The following is a 7,821-nucleotide window of genomic DNA, read 5'->3' as shown; positions in this document are numbered from 1 at the left end:
TGGGCAGGCCACACACTTGGTCCCCTCCAGTAGCGAGAATGTTCTGCTTTCCTCAGTGTTGTTTGTAGATTAACTGAATTGTTGTGCGGAGACGACACAGCAGATGAGGGAAAAAATACAAGAAAAAAAATCTGAGCGGTAAGGAGAGAAAGAGGGGTATTAATAGTACTTGTATTAATACTTGAGATACTTCGGTGAAAAAGAGAGCCTAGCAATCCCATGCCAGTGCAGAGGAACTGCAGAGAAAGACCTGCAGCAATTTGCAATTAGAGTCTACTAGCAGTGTGACAAGTAGGGCTGCTTTTTCCTGAACTTCACAAGTTCAACCAGTCATTCACTTGCAATTGCTACAGGAGGGAGTTGGGCACGTTACAAAAGTACAGTTGGTTAAGAAACTGAGTGACTGAAGCAGAGTGTTTCTTGGAAAGGATGTGCGTTTGTTTTTAGCATAAGCAGAGGGGAGACTGATATGAAGCAAACTACCAAAGACCTAGAGATGAGCTGAATAAAAAACGTTATGTAAGGAACAGACTAGAGGGGAGACAATTTTGAGCTTGCAGTGTTGGTGTGTCTTGGGCTGTGGCCACAAAAGGACTCTTGGATGGACTGAATCTCCTTCTGTAAACAAGAAATGCACAGCCTTGTGACCAGGATCGTGCTGAGTATCACCCATTACCTGTTCCAAACCTCCATTCCAAATCAAAAGGGCGTACAAAACCTCAATATTGTCTCTCCCTCAAGCTTTAAGAGTTGTAGCATCCATCAATTTGCTATGAAAGCTGAACATACGGGTGTGAAATGTATCCTCTCTGGTAAGGTAGGAGGTGGAGACACAGCACTGTGAACTATTCACATATTACCCAGATGTGTCTGCAGATATACAAGTAAATTTAGAGCTTGGCACTCCCAGGACAGTACCTAAAGTGATCTCTGAACTGTGCTGCTTCCAAGAGGGAAGGCCCTTTGGGAGAAGGTGTGAGAGCTGGTCTCTGTCACACCTGTTGGTGAACCTGAGATTGTGGTGAGCAGAAGGCTCTGCCCTGAAGGGCAGAGGGAAATCCTCTCTTTTGCAAGAACATTTGTGTACCTGGAGTCTGCTGAGTAAATAGCAGAGCACAGATTCCTCCCAAAGGTGAGAACAGAAGAACTTTGGCCAGTCAGCTCCAGGTGCTGTCAGTGGCAGATGAAGAAAGGAATTGCAGGTTGCGCATTCTCAAGGAAAGAGGTTGGACAAATGCACCCAAGGACACAAGAAGCAGCCAGCCTTAAAGAATAAGGTGGAAAAGTGACATCTTCAGGCAACCAGTGACTGGGCAAAGCAAAATAGTACCCAAAACACTCACAGCAGACTAACTGCCCTAAAAGAGATAACTAGATTCCAAATTCAATGGAGCAAAGCCCTGTCCATTAATATTTCTGTAGTAAAAGTGTATTTTTGTGTCAGCACACAAATCAGCCTTTCATTTTCTACATTAACTGGAATCACAGCAGTTACTTTGTGATAACGCAGTGCCAGGCACCACAGGAGATGAGATATGAAACACAGCCCTCAGTGTGTTCTGTGGCAGCTGGCACATCTGTTTAGTATCTACTGATCCGATCATAGAGGTGAAGTAAAGCAACGTAAAGTCTCAGAAAGAAAAAAAAAAGAAAGAAAAATCAGGAAATTCATATTAGTGGAACATACTTCCAAATAAAAGTACTAGATCTGTCATATGTGTGTACAGGTCTTTGAGTTCAAAGCAAATGTAGCTCTCTTCCTAAAAACAATTACAATAGATGAATAAATAGGATGAAGGGCTTGTACTGAGCTTCCTAACGCCCTTAATTTCCTCATTCACTGGCTACAGGAAGGATGATTCTATCTCACTCTGCCATTTTGCTCAATGGTGCTTTGAAGCAAAAATAGAAACACCAGTGTCTTAAAAGACATCCCTTTCTTAATGGCTGATTTGTGCAAGAGGCACTTTCATGCTACCGAAGTGTGATAAGCAGTAAAAAGATTAATTTTAAAAGCTGAACTTTGAAGAACAAAGTTTCAGTCCTTGCTCAGAATTTTGTCTTTTAGGTTTGTTTTGGTGTCCCCTCCTTACGGCATGACTTTATCCTTACATCATTGTAGCTAAGGATGTGCTGTAAAAATAGAATAATTTTTGGGTTTTCTCTCAAATATTGTGAATTAGCCTATGTTGTTGCTGCAGGCATTAAATGGAATGAAAGTTGATGCTGCAGGGTGCTGTGCTAGGTACACATTAATTAGGGACAACAGTGGAACTGTATTTGATAATATCGGGTATTTTACCTAATGATACCCACCCAGTGCAGTGTACATCAGAGCACACAGAAATGTATCACTCCACAGCATCCTTGATCTAGCCAACAATTGTTTATGTTATTTAGGATGTTATATTTCTCTTGACAGACAAGCTGACTAAAGAAAATGAACTTACATAAAGCTGTAGCCAATACATTTGAATTGAGTTCTTGCTTTTCCATTTAAAGAAAATGCACTGCTTTTTTCTATTATCATGATGATAATGATGATTATCATTATTATTATTATTATTAAAATTATATAGTTATTCTTATCTAAGTGGCATAGTAGGATAATTACAACACACATCTGGGAAGAGAGACACAGATCATATTTTGCCCAGGTATAGGAAAGAAATTCCATTGTCACCTGACCGAAACAGACTTGGATAGAAATGTTTCAGTTGCTTATATATGCTTTACAAAATTTCTCATTTTCTTTTGCTTTGTTATGTTCCTTCCCTAGTTGTCTTCCTCCTGTAGAGAAACACTTGATGCTAAATGGAGAATATATGTGTGAATTGAAGAAGCTGTCTCATTCCACTGACACCCAGAACATCCTGGCAGGCAATCTAAAAAAGACAGAATGAAAGATTCCAGTCAGTGAGAACCTCAGGCTAGGAAGTGTCAGCAGGGATTATTAACGATTGTCTCACTGCCCAGCTGCTGTAGTGATCAGGAGAAATAAAAAACCCAGGAAATTAAGCACAGGCTTTACTGTTTTCTTTCCTTTCTCTCGGTCTTTTTTTTCTTGTTTATTAGTTTTTGTTTGTTTCATTATGATTTTTGTTTTGTTTTGTTTTGTTTTTGTTTTCTGGCACTAGACCACCTTAATTTGCTGTCTGTGCACAGAGGATACCTGTGTGCAAATGGTCTTGGAAATAGTGCTATGAAGAGTTACCTGAAAAGGAGCTTATGACCACTATCCATACTTATTTAATTGCAGTAGATGCATTTGAATTTTAAAGACCTTCATAATCCTGGTAAGCTTTTTACTTGTACATTTAGAGACCAGAGAAAGAAAACAAGCTATGTTCAAAAATATTAATTACTCAGCAGTGAAAATTACAGAATTCACAAAATCAGTTCTAAAAACTCTAATCAACTCTTGCACCTTTATACTAGCCAATGTAGCCCTTGTCATTATAGTAGGTTTTCCTTCTAGATCGTGGACTAGTCACAGACTTTTATATCTTGCTTAAGTCTAATCTTACTTTCAAACACAAAAATTACCTGAATAAATTAAAAATAAGAACTAAGAGTGAAATACTTGAGTCTCCATGTGACATCCATTATTAGGTGGAATAAAAAAGGTTAACAAAACACCATTCAGCTAGATGGAATTAAAACCTCTTAAATTTCAAATAGCGCTGCCCCTTAGAGATTTGAAGCAGTTTTAAAATAATCATAATTTGATACAATTTTCCTGAGAGTCTTTGTGTAGTTAAAACCTTGTACGAGTAGCTCTCAGACTTTCCAGCTAGACAGGCCATTTCTCTCATTCCAGCATCTGACCCTTAGTTCTAGAAGTGCTCACCTAAAATTTGCACTGAGAGAGAACAGAGAACTTACTAACACTCTGTGCTTCTCACACAGGTGCAGAATTTGTTAGTGAAAAGTGCTCAGTGAGCATACAAAATAACTCCATTTTGCAAGAGAAAGTAAAAGTTTTCCAGCAGTCCCTGGGGGATAATTCTTCCTGATTCTCAGTTTGGAAATCTTCTGGTTTGCCTTTTCACCTCATTCTTTTTTTAGCATCAGCATCTTTCTTTAGCAAAAAGTACACTGTTCCAGGCCACTCTTTTATGTTGCAACACAGAGCAAGTAACTGAGAGCCAATGTATTTTAACACATATTTTGAAGAGACACTAGTCTTTATGTCTAAATTGAAATGTTTGTCCCTTTCTTAGAAACACTGTGGTCTGCAAGAGTCAGAACGTTGGAGCAAGACAGGAAGGAGGTTGGATGACCAGAGCATATGCCACTAACCTGGCCAAGGTACATCCATTTCTCTGAGTGTCACCAGGCTTGCAGTATTTCTGCAGTTCCGTCATCATTCAACACATTTCTGTGTTGGCTCACTCTGGTGTTCTTCTAGCTATGAGCAGCCTTTTCGGTTTGATTGGAAAAGCTAAAGAAGCAGAGAAAAAGGGTTTCTGTGGTAGGGAGGGATGCCCAATACTCTCTAAAGTGAACTGGACTACACTGAATGTGTTTCTGTTATCTTCAGATGTGTGCAGCTTGGGTAGAAGAGATTACAGGAACAATATTTAATAATTCATCTGCAAGATGAATTAGTTATTGGCAAGAGCCTGAAAAGTCTGGCTGTGGTTGTATATAGGAGACTCTATAGAGGGAGGACTTGGGAAATGTATGAAGGGTGGTTAGTAAAGAACCAAAACCATATACACAGACCAGGAAGAAAATGAGATTAAAATATTTTAGCCTTTTTAGAGAATACTAATGTACCCTAGACAGCTTAGCCAGCATTAATCCATCCCTGATGGAGTTGTGTTTCCTCTGAGTATTGCTGTCATAAGTTCAACACAGTGGCCCTGATATATAAGCTCATTATGCCTCCAGTAAACAGCAAAGGACTTTGAACACTTCTTGTCCCCAGTGATCAATATTGAGTCTAAAAGAAAAAAAAAGAAAGCCACTGCCATTCTATGTAATTTGCTTGTCCTCAATATTGTATTTCTATTCAAAATAGCCATCAGAAATGTCTGCTGCTTCTAACAAAAGCAGAATGTAAGCAAGAAATATTGATTGAGGTTTCCCCCTATAAATAATTAGCAGAGAAAGAAAATAATTTTAAGAGTTTGCATTTGAAGTGAACAGCATATACCTACAGAGAGAATGTATCCATGGTGCAGCTGGCAGTACAGGAATAACCAGGCAGTTGTTATCATCTGGTATCTGTATTCCTTCATCTGTGAAGGAATGATACTGTCACTACAGAACTTCTCAGAGCGTTTGTGAAAGAGGTACAGCCTTTGTGCTTTACGTACATACTGGTATGACATGTTATGCTAAACACATTATTCATTGCTCCTGCTGGAATGCAATGGCTTTGGATTACTTCCTAAGGAGACCAGCCTTACAAAACTTTTTTTCCTATGTGTCTCTTTTTTTTTTTTTTTTTTTTTCCTGGCTTTTCACGGCTTCCTCCTTGTCCCTAGTAAGTTGAACACACTTCTCAAATTCTATTGCAACTGAAGGAGGTAAGCCCCAAACATGTTTGCTGCTGTGTACTTCAGGCAGTGCCTTGCAGAAAAGCTGAGTGTGTCCATCCGGCTGAGCAGAACCTTAGGACACCCCGAACAGGAAGCTCTTTATTAGATTTGATGGCTGAATAATCAACACAAGCAGCTTAAAATCAACTGGGGTGTGCATACCCTCATGCCCTTGCCTTCTGGTAAAAAACATGAGGCTGTAGGAGGAAAGCCAAGGAATCTGGAGGGGAGCACAAGGAACACAAGCCACGAGTAAGGATAATTTGACAGTGATGCATAGGGCACACATAACACAACTTGGAAGACACCAGGCTTCTCAGTTCAGCTCCCCCAAGACCATGAATTTCTGCCTTGCCTGCACGTTGTGCAAGTATCTAAACACCACTGGCTAGGTTTGTCCTGCCTCTGACACTCATGCTCATGAAAAGCAGGAGCTGTACCTGATCTCAGGCAAAGCAAAAGAAAATATTATTCCCATTCCCCTGCACAACTGCTCAGTGCCATCAAAGCTGTTACAGTGGATGGCAGAGAGGAAAGGTGTTTTGGCAATGGAAAATACTGGGATCTAAATGGTTGGGCTGAACCTTTGCTACCCACATAAATTCTTATCCCAAGATGTTTTTCTGATCATAGTTTTAAAGTCTTGTCCTGTTGTTATAGAGAGTGAATAATTTCATAAGTAACTATTTCTTCTGAGCATTTCAGGTTGCAGTTCGGTTACTACAGGACCAGTTGTGTCCCCAAATGCTCATCTCTGATTTCCAAAGCCCTCCCAGCTGTGCTGACAATGCTATTTGGTGTGGGGAACTTGAAGGGACAAAGTGACCCAACTAAGACATAACCCACCAGAAGAAAAAGTTTATTTTTTTTAGCTACATCAGTGTCCCTAATGGTTGTGCACAGCAGGACACAGCACCATGATAAGAATGGATGAATAGTCAGGAATGACAGATTTCCACTGTCACTCTGTGCCACTGCCCCAAAATCCCTTGAGACTTTTCTCCATCAGTCTTTTGGGTCTAACAGAAGCTGTTTGAAAGAAAGAATTGTTTAAGGATGAAAGTCAAGTGTATCCTGAAAAGCGTGCAAGTGAGCAAAGAGGGAGCTGGGAAGATTGCACAGAAATCACACAAAATTAAAATGACCTAAATATTTATTCCCAAAGAAAAGGCCTTCAAGCCTTTTTTTAAATTATTATTTATTTATTTATTTATTTTAATTTAGTACCCCTGGTAATAAATTCTGCTGGCTGAAACATCATTCAAAATGTAATCCTGGTTGCAGTGGTGTTTCTGCTGATGCTGCTCAGCAGTTTCTCTCCCACATGAAGTGGTAAAAACCATTTTTTGTTTTTAAAAATTCTGCAACTCTTATCCTGGAAAGAACATAATAACAGAACTCTTAGCAATGTATTATCTTTTTCCCACCTCCAGTACTGTCTTTTTTTCTTGGCTCTGTTCCAGGATCTGCTGTGTTTCCAGTGCATGAACTTTTGAAGGCACAAGAGCATTTAAGTGAAAGGTAGAGTATAAGTCACTGTCATTAAAAACAGAAAGAGAGGCAGAGGTGGTCAGCAAAGAGGGATTTGAGAAAGTAAATCACAGGAGAAACTATTATTTCTTTAGTATTTTGAGAGAGTAATATGCATCTTAGTAAACTGGTGGTCCTTCCAACATGCCTAACCTGTTTCTAGGAAGCTACTACAGGAGCCCAACTGTGGTACTTGATTGTGCTGTTTATTTTGGGCATTACTGTTCATCTGGCTTTCCCCTCTTCTTCCATATTGTCTCTGCAATAAAAAGCCCTAGGTGTGGGACAGCTTTTTCCAGGGGGAAGAATAAGGATCACAAGCATGCAAAGCTAATTTCCTTGGTTCATCATGCTTATAAGAGGGAATGATAGAAACTGCTATGTTAAAATTAAAAACATACATCATGCTAGAACCTTCTGATTACAGGACTGGATGCTAGCAAAATTCTAGCTGCGCTCAACAGAACATGTTGTTTTACTGAAAGGGCTTAAGAAATTTTTTTCTTGGTAGAATTTTTTATTTCCTCCACATTCTTCTGAGACATAAGAGAGACTTGAGCCTGAAAATAGTTTAACCCAAATATATGAACTTGCATTTTCTGGAGCTGCAGGCACAAACCCAATGACAGACAGAAAACTTTCCCTGAAGCATCTTTCAGGTAACGAGTTAATTGGTATTGCGGTCACAGGGCTGAAGGGTGTGTGCGTGTGTGTATAAGAACCAGGAAGCAGGACACAGAGA

General features: G+C 39.6%; 1 long non-coding RNA gene across 3 annotated transcripts in view; it reads right to left on the bottom strand.

Annotated features, from left to right (window-relative positions):
* Positions 1-2,321: 2,321 nt before the first annotated feature.
* LOC148219651 (uncharacterized) overlaps positions 2,322-7,821 on the bottom strand; it is a 34,098-nt gene continuing 28,598 nt past the window's right edge. The window contains exons 4-6 of one of the 3 annotated variants that reach the window (XR_015799696.1): positions 5,166-5,246; positions 4,303-4,444; positions 2,322-2,885 (exon numbers count right to left, since the gene is read on the bottom strand). This is a non-coding gene — a long non-coding RNA (uncharacterized LOC148219651). The remainder of the gene's footprint in view (positions 2,886-4,302; positions 4,445-5,165; positions 5,247-7,821) is intronic. The other 2 variants (XR_015799697.1, XR_015799695.1) reach the window with 2 other exon arrangements.

This window comes from Sturnus vulgaris, chromosome Z, assembly GCF_052056855.1.
Source record: "Sturnus vulgaris isolate bStuVul1 chromosome Z, bStuVul1.hap1, whole genome shotgun sequence".
Lineage (NCBI taxonomy): Eukaryota > Metazoa > Chordata > Aves > Passeriformes > Sturnidae > Sturnus > Sturnus vulgaris.
The sequence above is the reverse complement of the archived record's forward strand: the minus strand, read 5'-3'. Positions and strand labels throughout refer to the sequence as shown.